This window comes from Carassius gibelio, chromosome A13 (assembly GCF_023724105.1).
Source record: "Carassius gibelio isolate Cgi1373 ecotype wild population from Czech Republic chromosome A13, carGib1.2-hapl.c, whole genome shotgun sequence".
Lineage (NCBI taxonomy): Eukaryota > Metazoa > Chordata > Actinopteri > Cypriniformes > Cyprinidae > Carassius > Carassius gibelio.
This window is the reverse complement of record NC_068383.1, coordinates 9,040,368-9,055,747: the sequence shown is the minus strand read 5'-3', so window position 1 is coordinate 9,055,747 and position 15,380 is coordinate 9,040,368. Positions and strand designations below refer to the sequence as shown.

Below are 15,380 nucleotides of genomic sequence, written 5' to 3'. Positions count from 1 at the left end.
TCACATTAGTAATATATTAAGTCAACAATGAAGTGTTGCTATCTTGACAAAAATGACATCTTTAGCGAGATCCTAATCCTAACCCTAAGCATAACTTCAATGAACTACAAAAAACAGCCCCCTAGTGTTGCCTTTGCATAGATAGAACGACGGAGGCTTGTGGGTAATGTAGTTTAAAACTTTTTATTAACGAAACTAAATAAATTATTTATTTTAAGGAAAACTGGATATCTAAATATGTTTATTGTGCAAACCTCTATGATATATTTGAGAGGCAGGCTGAAATGTGGTATTTTACAGTGAGCAATATTTAAAATGCCTTTATGTCAGCTTTCCATTTATTTCTGAAAACTGAGCTCAACATTATTTTATCAGCATAGCATAAGTAATAATCCTGCCCATTTTCTCTTTGATATGTTAATTGGACTCTGATTTACAGCCATTTGAAATGTACAGTTTTGGGCTCTTCCGGGGGGTGCTACTGGGCCCCTGGGGGTAGAAGGGCAGTAAAACCTACATATATGTATTCTACTCATCATGGACAACAAACTGAGCTGAGTCACATTTATATCTGACAGTTTTCACAGTCCTCTGTTTTCTAATTCTTACATCATTGCTATTACACCTTTTGACAGGACATTGTGAGGCCATCTGATGAAACATTGAAAAATTAGAAAGAAATGATTTAATAATGAAAATAATAGATTATTTATATGATTTTTGAAGTATATGGCAAGAAATATAATGGATGAACCTGCAACAACTTGCCTTTATCTATTCCCCACTGTAAAGCAGTAATCAAGGACAATGTATACACATTGTGATACTTCACTATTACACAAGGACAAATTCATGCAGTGCTAAGAATATTAATTTATATATATATATATATATATATATATATATATATATATATATATATATATATATATAACTATTTAGCAAAAATCAGTGTAAAAATGTCCTCCTCACCCCCGTATCTTGCTCCTCAGGTGCTGGACATCATGTGTGTGCTCTTGGTTTTAATGCAGTACAAGATCCACGTTGATCATTCCTGCTACATTCTCAGTTATCCCTCAAGTGTTTGTAACAATAAAGCCCATGGCACCATCTTGTAATGCAGAATAGTTAATCTCGTAACTCCCTTTATTTCACTAAAAAATGTGCATATTTGTTACTAAAATATAAAAAAATTACTTTCTGGTGTACTGATGTCCCAGATGTTATTAATCCGATCAAAAATGTTTATGTCTTAAATAAAAAAATAATCCCAATAATTAATATGTAGTTTTTCCAAGTCTAAAATAAACACATATCAGCCTACCTAGTAAAATGATGTATTTACCAAGAATCTTCAGAACACAATATTCACCATTTTCATTTTATTGAAGCATAGACTATAAAGTTGATAAAGTAGCATCAAGACGAATAAGATTCAATGAAAATAATTATCATCAAAAATACATTAACCTCATATATAAATCAGTTCACACAGATGAGTGATGAAATGTCCTTAAAAGTCACACAGTCCCATCCAGTCAACTGTGATACAGATCATGTGATACATATAAGACATGTGATACTGTTCCAGAAAATAATGATTCCCATCATCACATCTAAACTGGTTTCATCTCCCCATCGTGTTCTTCTTCTCTCGTGTCTGGAAACAGTTTGTGGTTGATATCCAGCACTGATGTGGTGTAGCTTGTCCTCAGCCAGAGGATCTCTCAGTTCTAAGATCCCAGACCTGGTCAAAGTGAAACAAACAATCCAGATGAAGTTGTTTAATGGACAGAGAGCTCAGCTTATGTTCTGTGTGATTTTAGCAGTGTGAGCAACTATGACCCTTGTAGTACTGTACACTTACCATTCTTCAAGCTGTTTTAAGACCTTTTGAGAAGCTTTTTCTCTGAAGAGAATTTAGCACATCCTCTTCTTTCACTCCTTTCAAGAGCATCACTTGGTCAAAACCCCTCATTTGGCTGATGAGATCATCTGTACAAATTAAAATACTGCAATAAAAATTAAAGAATTAAGAAAAAGTTACAGAGGCAAAGGTCTTGCTCATGAGACTGCATTAGCATGTGTAGTTCTCAGAGACTCTAGAATTCATCTATTGTTGCAGTAAATGTGTTTTCTTCCTCTAGAATCTTTCTCTAAAGTTCCTGACTTCTCTCACAAATGTGTTTTAGTCTGTGCAGTGTAAGGCCTGGCTTCAAACCAATCAACTATCAATTCACAATTTATAACATAACATTTAGAAAACAATGAAATAATTTACATTGGTGTTTATATCAACTAAACCAATTTCATGATACTTGTCTACTTTTAAAACAGGTGGTGTGTTTTTAAAAACATAATATTAAAAATGTCCAGTCACACTTTGCTAACATGCTGTAATTGTAATAGTAAAAAAAGAAATCAAGGCTGACATGACCAGTTCTGTGAGAGATCATCATAAAATGTTGTATAACACAGCATTGCTTCAACACACACATACCAGTGGACTTCTGTTTGTTTGAGCACAAGATGGCCATCTTCATTCCTCATCCTGAGCAAATCATTTCCTTGGTCTTCCTTCTCTTCTGTGAAACAAGATAATCTCTACTTACTCTGTGTGCAAATAATATTGCTCATTAAACATAATTAAGTTAATTTAAAGTAAGATTCAGACCAGAGCATTTGAGGAGTAAATGTTGATTAAAAAAAATATTCTAAACAAATGTACCTGGGAAGAGCTGATCATGGCAAGATTCGCTGAGACTCAGTAATAGCTCTTTTAGTTTTTAGGAAGGTTTGTGAGGGTTGGCTCTTGAGTGAGTTGTTGAGCTTGATATTTTAGACCTGAAAAAGAAGAACAGCATTAGGATTATCTGCAAAAAATCCTGTAAGACAGAAAGAAGGAAATATTATTAATTACGTGCAACTTGTACATTACACCTCTGTAAAGATGCTGTATAATTAAAAGTTAAATGCATCCATTATTGAAAGCAAGTAATTAATAGCAAGCTATAGTCATATGAATTCTTTTGATAGTGTCAGATGAGACAGTCCTGGGGCTTGTACAATATCATACAAGTGTTAAACTGGATTATTAAGACTGTGATGTGTTTAGGGATCATTTTTAAGACTTTGACCCTGTCCAGATACCCACACTTGCAGTCTTGGCCACTTGAGAGTGTGTGTACGTGACAGTGTGTGAACGAGACTGTCTTAATAATGCCAAAGCACAGCGTCCTTAACACACACACTAAACCTCTCCAATACTGCTCCGGAGCGCTATACAAAGCTTAGTGTATCCCATCATGCATCATGTTTTGGAATAAATCGTCAGACTTTTTGCCGAGATCTCACAAGAGGTCATGGGAAGCTGTCCAATGTACAGTAACAGTGAAATATTGATAATTAGTTATTAAAAATCTCTGTAAACACATAAGTGTCCCATAAGGCAGTGGCTCCCAATCCTGGTCCTGGAGAAGCCCAACACTACACATTTGAGATGTCTCCCTGATCAAACACACCTGATTCAACTCATCAGCTCATCAGTGAAGACTCCAAGGCAGATAAGAGAGACACCAAAACCGTGCAGTGCTGGGGTTCTCCAGGATCAGGATTGGGAAACACAGTCATCAGGTCATGAAAAGTTCGACACACACTTGTGGTCATCATGCTCACTCGAACACTAGGCCAAATACAGGAAAGACTTCAAATAAGTAATCAAGTGGTCAAGTGCAAAGATGGCAAGTGTGGGTATTTGGACAGTGCAACAGTTTAAGAAACAACAAATGCTGTACAAATTATAACAGCAGGAATGTTTGATAAAAGAGACAAACTATCACAGACTTACTGCTGCATATATCTGCCTCCGCAGCTTTCTGTCTTCTCCATTTCTGAAGGAATCCCTCTCCAGAAACACCACTGGGCTGACTGCCTTTATGTCTTTTCAGCTAAAAATAAAAATAAAAATAATAAAAAGGGGAGAGTAAATAAAATTGAATTATATACAGAATGTTAATAATGATCTGTGAGCAAAATATTTAGATATAATATATATATATATATATATATATATATATATATATATATATATATATAAACTGATATGAAAGAACTGCAAGATGGAAAAATGCATGTTTTATTATTTATTTTTAATTGCATTTTTTTTTTTTTTTTTTTTGGATTTACATTAAAAGGTATTAAAAGCATGGTACAGAACATATGATTACTGTGATATCTGTCATATAAAAGCACATAAAAACACTAACATTACAGTGATACAAACATAGCTGGTTTGGTGATTATTGTATTGTTGTATTGATTATTAATATACCATAGTAAAACTACAGTTACAGTTACTAATGTCCTGTTTACTGTGTTTTAACTTCACATTTCATTTATTACTATTGTAAGTGTCGTGATTACCATGATTTTACTACAAATACAACTTACATCATTGATCCTGAAATTAATAATAATATAAAACGGATCGAAGGTCTATGGCACGTCACGTGACAGATAGAGTTTAATCAGACTAATTAGCAGCTGTGTTCATTTATTTAAACGCAATGAAACTCAAAGACAGCCGCGGATGACCGATATAATACAGCGATTAAACATATGGCACTAATTTGATTAATAAATAAGACAGAATACATTTTATAAAAGGCATTAAAAGAGCGTATATACGACTACTCACCCAAACTGTGGAACTGATAGCAAGTATCGCGATGTGTTCTGAATGAGACTTCTTGAACGTGATTTCATAGCGATAAACATCTCATGTCCTCGTGTCGAATTCTGACGCCAAAAGTTTCCCATTGAAAGCAATGAATGTCGTAGTGCTTCGATATTCGACGCCGAGAGGCACATTTGGCGTCATAAAAGTGACGCTAGGGGCGCTTGACCATGCTTCGGTTTTTGACGCCTTTGGAGTGAGAATGGGTTGTGATCCATTAGAAATAACATTACAACATTACAAATATCTTTACTGTACGATTTGATCAATCGAATGCAACCCTGCTAAATAAAAAGTACTATTTGTATGCTAAATGTTGTGTGTATTTTGTTGTTGATGTTATGATTTGTTTTATATGATATTATATTGTTGCAGTTTAAACACTATTTGTGCTTCAATTCACATACATGTATTGACAATGAAAAGTATATTTTATTTTTTGTATATATTCTCAGGAATATTTTTGCCTTGTTTCTATCTTTTCAAAAGAGAGTTGTGTTCTCTAGAGGCGTATGTGAAGGTGTCATGAAACTAACACGCAGAATGGAGCCCTTCTTCTACAGTCTTTTTTTTTCAGGAAACAGTGGCTGATGCAAGAATGCTGATATGAGGAACAGGGTTGGCAGGTTTACTGTCTTGTTTGCTGAGAATGACTTTAGATCTGTTTGGATGCTTGTGATGCCAGAGCCAAAACCAACAGATGGGATGAGCAAAGAAAGTGGCGCTTTAGAGTTCTTTCTATGTGCGGCACTGGGCCAGAGCACACTGACTGTTTGGCAGTCAGTCTCTGAAAAAAACATTTCTTCAATGCACTGTCATGGCCTGGTGGTTAACCGCATTGAGAACTTGTCATGAACAAGAATGAAAAGCCAAGTTAAGTACGGTGAACCACGTTAAGTACAGTGAAAGCGTGCCAGGATTTTTCTCCATCTAATGCAAGTGAACAGCTCAACATTGACCATTTATGTCTGTCCATACCATATTTAGGCAATTTCAAAGGAATCCACATGACCCCTGCTGACAAATAAGGGTCTTTCTCTAGCAAAATGATCATATATGTATAGTCTGATTTTTTTTCTCTCTCTGTCTTCTGAAAAAGAAGACCATATCTGATTCCCTTATTTCTCTTGGACTGAAGATAGTCTTGGATGACCTGGGGGTGAGTAAATCACCAGGAATTCCGGTTAAAAGAGCCAATCGCTTTTTTGAAAGAGTTGCCACCTTGAAAATGTAGTCTTTGACATAATTTGGGCTAAAGCAGCACAATTTATGATATAATTGTCAGAATTTGCAATTGTGAAACTAAATTAATCATGGACAACAAAAATGGTCACACCTAGGCCATCAATAAAAAAAAAAAAATTGGTGTAATATTTCATCCATGCCAGTAGGTGTTAATATAAAGTCCTTTGAATCACCTAATAAAACAAGCTAACAGTGTACTCAGTTGGCTTTTAAAGTCAATAATCCACCATTAGAAAATAATAAAGAGATAGTCTGACAACCAGTATTTCAGATGTCCCAGGTCATGGGTGCATTTCCAGGGAATATACTTCTTAAAAAAATAGCTTCTAAGTCACTTTTGATAGAAGCTTATTATGCCAGATGCATGAATGTAAACGTATCAAGTTTAGCTCTTCATGATACAGCAGAGCGTTTGTGATTACCTTATCACACCTGCAATGCACTAAAAGCCAGCACCCAGCCTCCACTGAGCAAAATCCATTAGAGTTTTAATCAGGAAATATGATTGCCATGTTCTTTATCTATACGCAGTGGGCCTCTGCACTTGCATCCAGCGCCACTTTACGACAACTAACTTAATGGGGAATAGGACCAGGAAAAACAGAAGAATGGGGAGGGAAGCGTTTAATGATCTTAAATCACTCTGAGCCTTTGAGAGGAGAGAACTATATCATCCGTTTCGCTGCTCATGACTGCGGGGAATATTAGAGTCAAGGGAAGAGAAAGGGGTGTGATGGATCCAGTCAAGCCGCTGAATCAGTCAAGCCATGTCTATCTGCTGCATAGATAGGTGTTCGACTGCTCTGGCCTTGTTCTTCTCAGTGGGGTGTAAATCTGCTGGAGAGAGAACGACTTTCAGAAGAGAGCCTAAAGCTGCTCTGTGCTGCCACGACGGCCTTGTTTTCAACTGATTTTCCTCTTCTAACCTCCCAGTCTTCCCTTCCATTGCCATTTGTTGTCATATCATGCCACAATAATCAAACGCAAATATCCCCGCAGGCTCAATGTAGGCTTGTCACTAATTAGGGATGCTTTGTGGAAGTTTGGAATCTCAGATAATCTTTTTCGTCTTTTCATCTGGTCCCCAGTGCTATTTTTATGCAAGCTACATGCTATAGGTAATGGCTTTCCTTTGTCATTTTATCCCCGTTTTCTGATGAAACAAGCCCAGCTTCATTTTGTTTCTTTATGTTTTTGTTATTATTTTAATTAATTTAATCCCTCAGGAGAACTTCACATAGATTATTCAAACATTGCCACTGACACTCAGGTTTTTGAACTAGTGAGTTGTTTCTTTGTTTTTATTTATTTATTTATTTATTAAAGTTAGGTCACGATGTTGCATATTTAAATTGATTTATTTTTTATTTAAATAATTAATTACGATGTTGTTTGACACAATTTATTATTATTTTTTTTAATTGTATTTTTTTCTCATGGTTATTAGACTGGACTGCAAAGGTGCCTTCCTTATGTTTTGGATGAAAATTTTTCAATACGTAGTGAATTAATATCATCACCTTGCATAATGTGTTAATGTCAGTTATTTCCTCTTTCTCTTTCTTTCTTTCTTTCTTTCTTTCTTTCTAAATAAATAAATAAATAAAAAAGAAAGTTCAATTTTTTCTACTTTTGAATTTCACATTTAATTCAATGTTAATTAACTTTTTTTCTACAATTTCTGAGTGAAGTTTGTTTGTACGTACAATCTGTCAACTTTTTAACTTTTATCTTTTTACTTGTTCATGATATAATAAGAAAATGCTAGTTTCATAGCATTTATTCAGCATTACTTTCTATGAACAAAAATCACAATTTAGTAAATTACCAGGCTTATGGTTAATTGCATTGTGTTTTTTTTTCTTCTTCTTCATCTGACTTATGAAGTATCGATTCCTGATACTATGAATCATATTCAGTCTGACTATAGTTTTGTTTTATGCATTTTCGTTAGGTTTTCATTTCTCTTTCATTCTGCTTTAAATGTGGCGCTTGTTAAAGAAGCTGCAAAATCAACTTTTTCATTTTATTAATCAGACGGAAAACTGATATCTTGCAAGCATCTCAGTGCATGCACGCTCCTGTTGAGAATCCCTTTATGAATGTAAATTTGTCCTTGTAAAAGCACCCGCTTACTGTGAGCCCCATGCCTTTATTCATTCCCCTCTGCTCATAAGCTTTCCACTGATTGGGCCTTATTTATTTATTTGTTTAATTTCTTACATTTGAGTTTGAATTTGTATCATTTCTGCAAAAGCCGTTCACTGTGTGCATTAGTTAACGGTTGTTTTTGAAACGGCTTACAGCAGCATAGATCACAACACTGGATCCAAAGCACCTTTTGTCAAATCCTTTTTCATAACGAGTTAAAATGAGAGACATGTTTCATTTTCATATTGGATTAGGTATTTTTCACTTTAATATTTATAACGGCTTGTAATTATTGAGATTAAGGTAATTTTAATTATCATAATTATTAATCTGATGATATTCATTCATTCAAACTATAACACCCTGTGTCCCAACCAGACACAACGTGATCAAAAGTATATTTTCCATTTAGTTTTTGTCCTAACCACCCGTGACAGTGACACGTTACAATAAGTGACATGGAATTCTATTTTAGGAATGGTTTACATTTTCTGCAATGTTGCGGCAGGTACAACATACAAAATATGACAGTGATAATCTCAGGTAATGATTATATGCTTTATTCAATGTTAAAATTGTCTAATGTGAGTTTGAATATTATAGTGCATTATATTTAGGCCTATAACCATAGTGAAAGCAACAATAGATATTTTACCTCAGATCTTGAAAATAAATTTAAGCAAACTTGTACATTAAAACCGTGAACTCCAGAGATATGACTCACTCACTCACTAACTCATTTACACACTCATTTACTCACTCATTTACTCACTCACTCACTCATTTACTCACTCATTTACTCACTCACTCACTACTAAATATTGTAGAAACATAATTTTCTGTAAAGTTGCTTTGTAACGATTTGTTTTGTAAAAAGCGCTATACAAATAAACTTGAATTGAATTGAATTGAATTGAACTCAGTCACTTACTCACTCACTCATTTACTCACTCATTTACTCACTCACTTACTCACTCACTCATTTACTCACTCATTTACTCACCCACTCACTTACTCACTCATTTACTCACTCATTTACTCACTCATTTACTCACTCACTTACTCACTCATTTACTCACTCATTTACTCACCCACTCACTTACTCACTCATTTACTCACTCACTCACGTACTCACTAACTCACTCAGTCAGTCAGTCACTCACTCACTCACTCACTCAATCATCTTCCGTGTCCACTTTTCTTTTCTACACACTTGCCATGTTTTTGCTGTGACACCATATCTACACTGGACGCAACAAAGCATTGCAAATAATTTGAACATTGTGCCTTTATGTTATAAATAGGAGGAGTCAGCAGTTTACTGTCTGGGATTTGTTATGTCGCGCCACATCCAAGACAGCATCACTGATTTTAATGAGTCCTATTGTATTTTATTGCACCGCGTTGCATTGCACCTCGCCACTCTCGTTCAGTGTAGACATGATGTAAGTTAATGTAGCTTTCTGATGCTGCATTTGAATTTTCATGCCACATTATTTTAAATTAGAGCGGGCCAAACATTTTTCTCTCACGGGCCGCCTATTGAGAAACGCTGCTTTAGGCTCTTGACAGATTCAGTGCAATGGTTTCCTCAGCTGTGCTCATGTCATCCTCCCCGAACTCAGATAAAAGTTACTGAGACCTCTCCATTACTTGCTTACTCTGTAAAGCTTTTGGATGCAAACAAACAACCTCGCCACTTTCTTCACGTTATGTCTCGCAGTTGCATCACTCCAAATATGTTTAGACTGGAAATATCTCCTACAGCGCAAGAGCTTCAATCCTGATCCCAGTCCTCCAGTTAACACGCAGAAACACAATAGGTGGATTTCATATTGCCTCAGCAGAGAGGCTGCTAGCAGGCCTGACCTTGAATTAAACCATGTCTGAAAGATTAAAACGAATAAAAGGAGTTTTTATAGCTATTTGTTTAATTAATTATTTTATTCATTAGTTTATTTATTCGCTCTTCTTTTTTAAATCTCCTCAAAACAAGATTAGGATTAAGGGCTATAGCTGTTCACCTTTTATTAGCATTGAATTTATTTAACAGCAAAATGTGGCATAAGCAAGAGAAGGTATCAATAAATACTCTTTAAATGGAAATTTAGCTTGAAATTATGTATGAAATCTGACAAAGAAGTTAAAGATTTGGAAAATCAAATAACCAGTATAATGCATCGTTGCTTGTTTTCAAATGTGGTTAAGAGAAACGCAAATGTTTTAAGAATATTGTAAATGCTATATATCAGTTATGTAGTTTTAGTATAAGTTATTAGTTAGAAATATACATTTGGTGCCAATCCCAAAAATATATTTTTTTCTTATTTGGATATTTCTGGTCTATACATTATTTTGAAGGTTTAGTGAATATTGTTGGTTTTTTTTTTAGACATTATAAAAAAAAACAACAGTTTTTTCATTCTAATTTGTAATTTATAACATTGACACCTTTTTGCATAACTGATTCACAGCTTTGTCAGCTATTTGCTTGAAAGACAAGCAAAGCCGTTAAAAATATTAGGCGTTCAATTCCAGGTGTTTTTTTTTTTTTTTAATTTCTTTTAAAACCCGTATGACTTTTGTTCTTCTAAATATTTTTTAATATATATCTTCTAAGTTTTTTGTATAGTGCTTTCTACAATACAAATAGTTACAAAGCAACTTTACAGAAAATTAAGTTTCTACAATATTTAGTAGTAGCTTATAAGTGGTGACTGTCAGTTTGTGCGCGTATGACAGGATTTTTCTGAAAAAAATTAATACAAGACATAGTCAGCCAGACGATGAACATTATTAACAGCAATTATTATATGATACAGTCACACTTGTAGCAATATTTGTTAGATCTGGGTTAGGATCATCTGGGGTCCTCATCTTTTGTATTCCATAGAAGAAAGTCTACGCATTACAAAGAAAATCCCTTTATTCTATTTCAGAATTTTCCTTCAGTCGTTGCTTGTTTTAGTGTAAAACCCATACTAATGAGCTTGTGCAAATCATGTGAATGTTTAATAACATTTTTAATTAAGTAAAGAAAGCTTAGCATAAGTTGAAATGGTCTGATAGATGCCTAAATTGTGCCATCAGCAATGCTGTCATGAGTGTGCAACAACATTCAACATAAGTTGTTTTTGACCTTTCAGGTTATCTTTTTTAGTTTCCAGTATGTTAGAAGCTCATTACACCATCTGAGGTTATTTGTATCCCCAGCAGACATCAGCTGTCTTTCTACTATTCCTGCCTCTGATCTATTTAGCCTACATCTCCTGCGCTGATGGTTTCTGAAGCTGACAGTTGGTCTTTGATGACAGGGTGGTGGGTAGTTGGCCCCGGGGCTCGGCCTCTTCGCTTCTCCATCGGCTGTGTTGTTTGCGTGGGCTCTGCCCGGCCGCTCTGCAGCCTCTCAGGGGCCTGCATGGAGCAGAGACATTGAGCACTAACCTGATGTGACAGCCTCCTTCTGCTGTTGGTAAATCCAGCACAGAGCAGTGTGAACTCTGCTCAGCAGTCCTGCTCATTCTTCGTCTCGTTGTGTCAGACGCATGGTGCGCCATTTCATGAACCTCCTCCCCACCCCCCTTCTTTGTCTCTCTTCACTGCCTCTTGTTTTGTAATTATAGTCATGCTTATGGTACTCAGAATTATTGATGATGGCTCTCGTAAGAGCCTCACATCAGGGACATGATCTGACACAAAGCACAAAGGCAAACAAAGGTGCCTAAACTGCAGTATGACACTCCAAACTACGTGTATTGACAGAGTAAACACTCCATTAGGCTGTCTACTCTGCACCACAACAGTTCATTTGCACAAGATGATAGAATATTTCTTTTATTAGCATTAGTAAATGTGACCCCTGCTAATATCATAGAGAAATGCAGGGCTAAAGTCCACAATGAATTAATTTAAACCTGAAATAAGCAGAAAGTTTTATAGTAATAATAATAATAATAATAATAAAGTATTTATAGGCAACTTTGAGGGCACTCAAGGACACCCTGCAACATAGGCAGCAAAATCAATAAAATACAAAGCAACACAACACACTAAATTATTAGAAAAACATAATCAATAAAATCAAACTGAAACCAAATGGGCTAAACTATACAGTACTTCAAAAGCTTATCTAGACAAGTAAGATTTGATCTTAGTTTTAAACTGGGTGACATGTTTGAATTTTTTCAATTCAACTTGTTTTTCATGCTGATAAGATAATAGTCAATGAAAAGTTATAATAATACAATTATTTAATTTAATTTAAAGAGTCACTATATATATATATATATATATATATATATAGTGAAAGTGAAAGTGAAGTGAAAGTGAAGTGACATTCAGCCAAGTATGGTGACCCATACTCAGAATTTGTGCTCTGCATTTAACCCATCCGAAATGCACACACACAGAGCAGTGTGTGTGCATTACAGGGCAGCCATTTATGCTGCGGCGCCCGGGGAGCAGATGGGGGTTCGATGCCTTGCTCAAGGGCACCTAAGTCGTGGTATTGAAGGTGGAGAGAGAACTGTACATGCACTCCCCCCACCCACAATTCCGTCCAGCCCGAGACTAGAACTCACAACCCTTCGATTGGGAGTCCAACCCTCTAACCATTAGGCCACGACTTCCCCCCTAAATAAATAAATAAATAAATAAATAAATAAATAAATAAATATATATATATATATATATATATATATATATATATATATATATATATATATTTTAACTTCTCATTCAGTTTTATATGCTATGTGTTTTGTTGTACAATACTTTTGGTGCAACTGTTGCATTTAAATGTGCTATAGAAATTACTTTGACTTGACTAATAAAAAGAATTAAATTTCAGGAAAAATAAAACAGACTAAACATTTCAGTGTGAGTGAGTCTGATCGCTGCTAATGTCATATGAATGCAAATGTCCACTATTTATTCATTTAATCTTAGAAAACATTTGATAATGTTTATACTGCTCATTTATAGCTATTTTTTTATTTACATTTTCTTATTAATCTTCTCGCTCAATTGGTTGTGCTGATGTCAACATGCAGTGAATAATACAATAATTAAAAGAAAAATAAATGAATATAGAGATTTTGTTTTACTCATAGACTTTTGCATTCTAAAAAATGTGTAATTAATCTTTTGTTTTTATATTTATTTATTTTTTCCATTGAATCGCCCACATAAACAAAGACCGCCACTCAACATTTGATTACAAACAGAGGAGGGCCTCCCGGGCCCCGAGGAAGCGGCTGCCTACTATGTCAGTCATACTACTAAAGATATTTTGGTGCCAGTCCAAAAACCCTGTGGGCCCATTGCTCTGTTTTTTCACAATTCCACTCTCCCTGTCCTTCGTTCTTTTTTCCTTTTTTCCCAGATTCTCGTTTCAGTAATCCTCCTTTGCATGTTCCAGAACACTGCCATCTGTACATATTCTCATCTTCAGTTTATTACCTTTGAAAAGGATGAGAGCGTGTTTAGCTAATCATGTCAGTAAGAGAGAAAGAGAAAGAGAGCAGCTAAATTACCTGCTGCTGGCCACAATTATCAAAATTATTTACTCTTTTCATTCATCTTCATTTGAGTAATGCAACCCGAAAGCAGGTTTCCAGGTGTAAATATATAAACCTCCCACACAAAATAACTGTGCTTATGGCTTTTTTAGTTTTCATATCATGTGCAATTCCACCAGTCTGACTAGACAGAGAACTCTAATCTAAAAAAAAATTATTCTCATCATTGTCCTCTCAGTAACAGTCTGTCACTTGATTGTTTACTTTTAAAATAGAAAAATAAAAAGCCTTAGAGTTTTAAACCGCCATGCTGCAAAAATCTTGTTTTTACCTCATCTGATGTCAGAGTCTCCTCATTCTTTAGGTCTGGGTGTACCTTCATATATTCTTTTTGGCATTCTGTGCTTGTCCACATGAAGAGAATTATATTAGACACGGGGTGGGTAGCTTTTAGAGAATCATCTCTGTAAACACACAGGCGACTGGTGGTCTCAGCCTGGCTGGGGTAAAACCTGCTTTCTAAAGCGCAATCCCATTTCCTCTATTTCTGTGTTTGGAGAAGACATTATATCCGTTACCATCCCAAACACACAACAGCAAAACACATGCTTCCCCATGTTTCAGATAGATTACATTAGACAGGGGGGAGTCCAAATTAGGTTTCTGCTTCTGTACACAATGCCGCTTCCAAACGGGATCCTGGCCTTCTGTGTAGCCATTGAAACTTTTTGGGCAAATTTCAATTCAAACAAATATGTTTAAGTAGGCTGTAAAAGAAAACTGAGAGCCGAGAGCATGCTTACTAGTTTACAAAAGCTCCGCTGTACTACCCTGTCTCCTCAGTTAATGCTCAAATTCTGATTTATTCAAGTATGCATTTTTATATATACTCTGAAAAAGGCAATATTGTGAAATATTATTACAGTTTAAAAAAAAAACTATATGCTAATTTGCTGATTTGGAATGTTTCTTACTAATAATGTTTTGTGTGGAAACTATGACGTAAACACACGCGCACTACATTTATTAATGCATTTTAATAGCCATTTATCTCACTTTGTCTGCTATCTTGGATTCTTTATATTTTAATGGGTTCATCATTCAAGGCTTGTCTTCTATGTGAAGCACACAATGCTGCCTTACAATTTGTCTGAAAGTAGGGTTGTTGGATGTCACCATAAATAACTTTCCAGCCTTTTAGAGCAACTTCATGTCGAGAACATATCTATGATGCCTCCATAGGTAGCTTGCTTGTATTGGAGCAGAGCAAATCACTTTTAACTGAGGAAGTTGAGTGTCATTCGAGTATGAAAGAAAGTCACCTTCAAACCAGTTTAGCTGTCCTGTCCTGCTATTCACATCGCCGTTCCTGCAAGTTGTGAGAGCGTCCCAATCAAAGCCGATGAGGCAGGCCTGGACCTATTTTTCGAAGGGTAGTTGTCAGCCAAGGAACACGTCGGAGAGCGGCTTAATCCAGGGGACATTTCCATAAGTAAATAGCTCAAAAGTGACAGAATGTGCTATAAATGAACTCGAGGAAGCATGGCCTATCAACCAACGGGACAAATATGATAGGAGAGAAATGGGACGTGTTGGGGCATGCTGGGTAGTTTGTGCTGGGTGACAATGATGAATGTCTCCACCTAAATATAACTGATTTTTATATTGTTAGCACATTTACATAATGTTTGTTTAGTTGCTTGTTTGTCCATCTGTCTCTCTTCATTCAT

The 15,380-nt window shown here is 35.5% G+C and overlaps 1 protein-coding gene and 1 long non-coding RNA gene across 7 annotated transcripts in view; one reads left to right on the top strand and one right to left on the bottom strand.

Moving 5' to 3' along the window:
* LOC128026060 (ADP-ribose glycohydrolase MACROD1) overlaps positions 1 to 15,380 on the top strand; it is a 517,908-nt gene that overhangs the window by 301,105 nt on the left and 201,423 nt on the right. The window lies entirely within an intron of this gene.
* Positions 1,368 to 4,033, bottom strand: LOC128026070 (uncharacterized). Of its 4 annotated transcripts, XR_008186328.1 has the most exons (5): positions 3,848 to 4,033; positions 3,522 to 3,682; positions 2,729 to 2,844; positions 2,501 to 2,585; positions 1,368 to 1,995 (listed from the first exon to the last, which is right to left on the bottom strand). It is a non-coding gene; the product is annotated as an uncharacterized LOC128026070 (long non-coding RNA). The 4 variants fall into 4 exon arrangements; XR_008186326.1 differs by lacking the exon at positions 3,522 to 3,682 and having other exon boundaries at positions 1,368 to 2,012; XR_008186325.1 differs by lacking the exon at positions 3,522 to 3,682.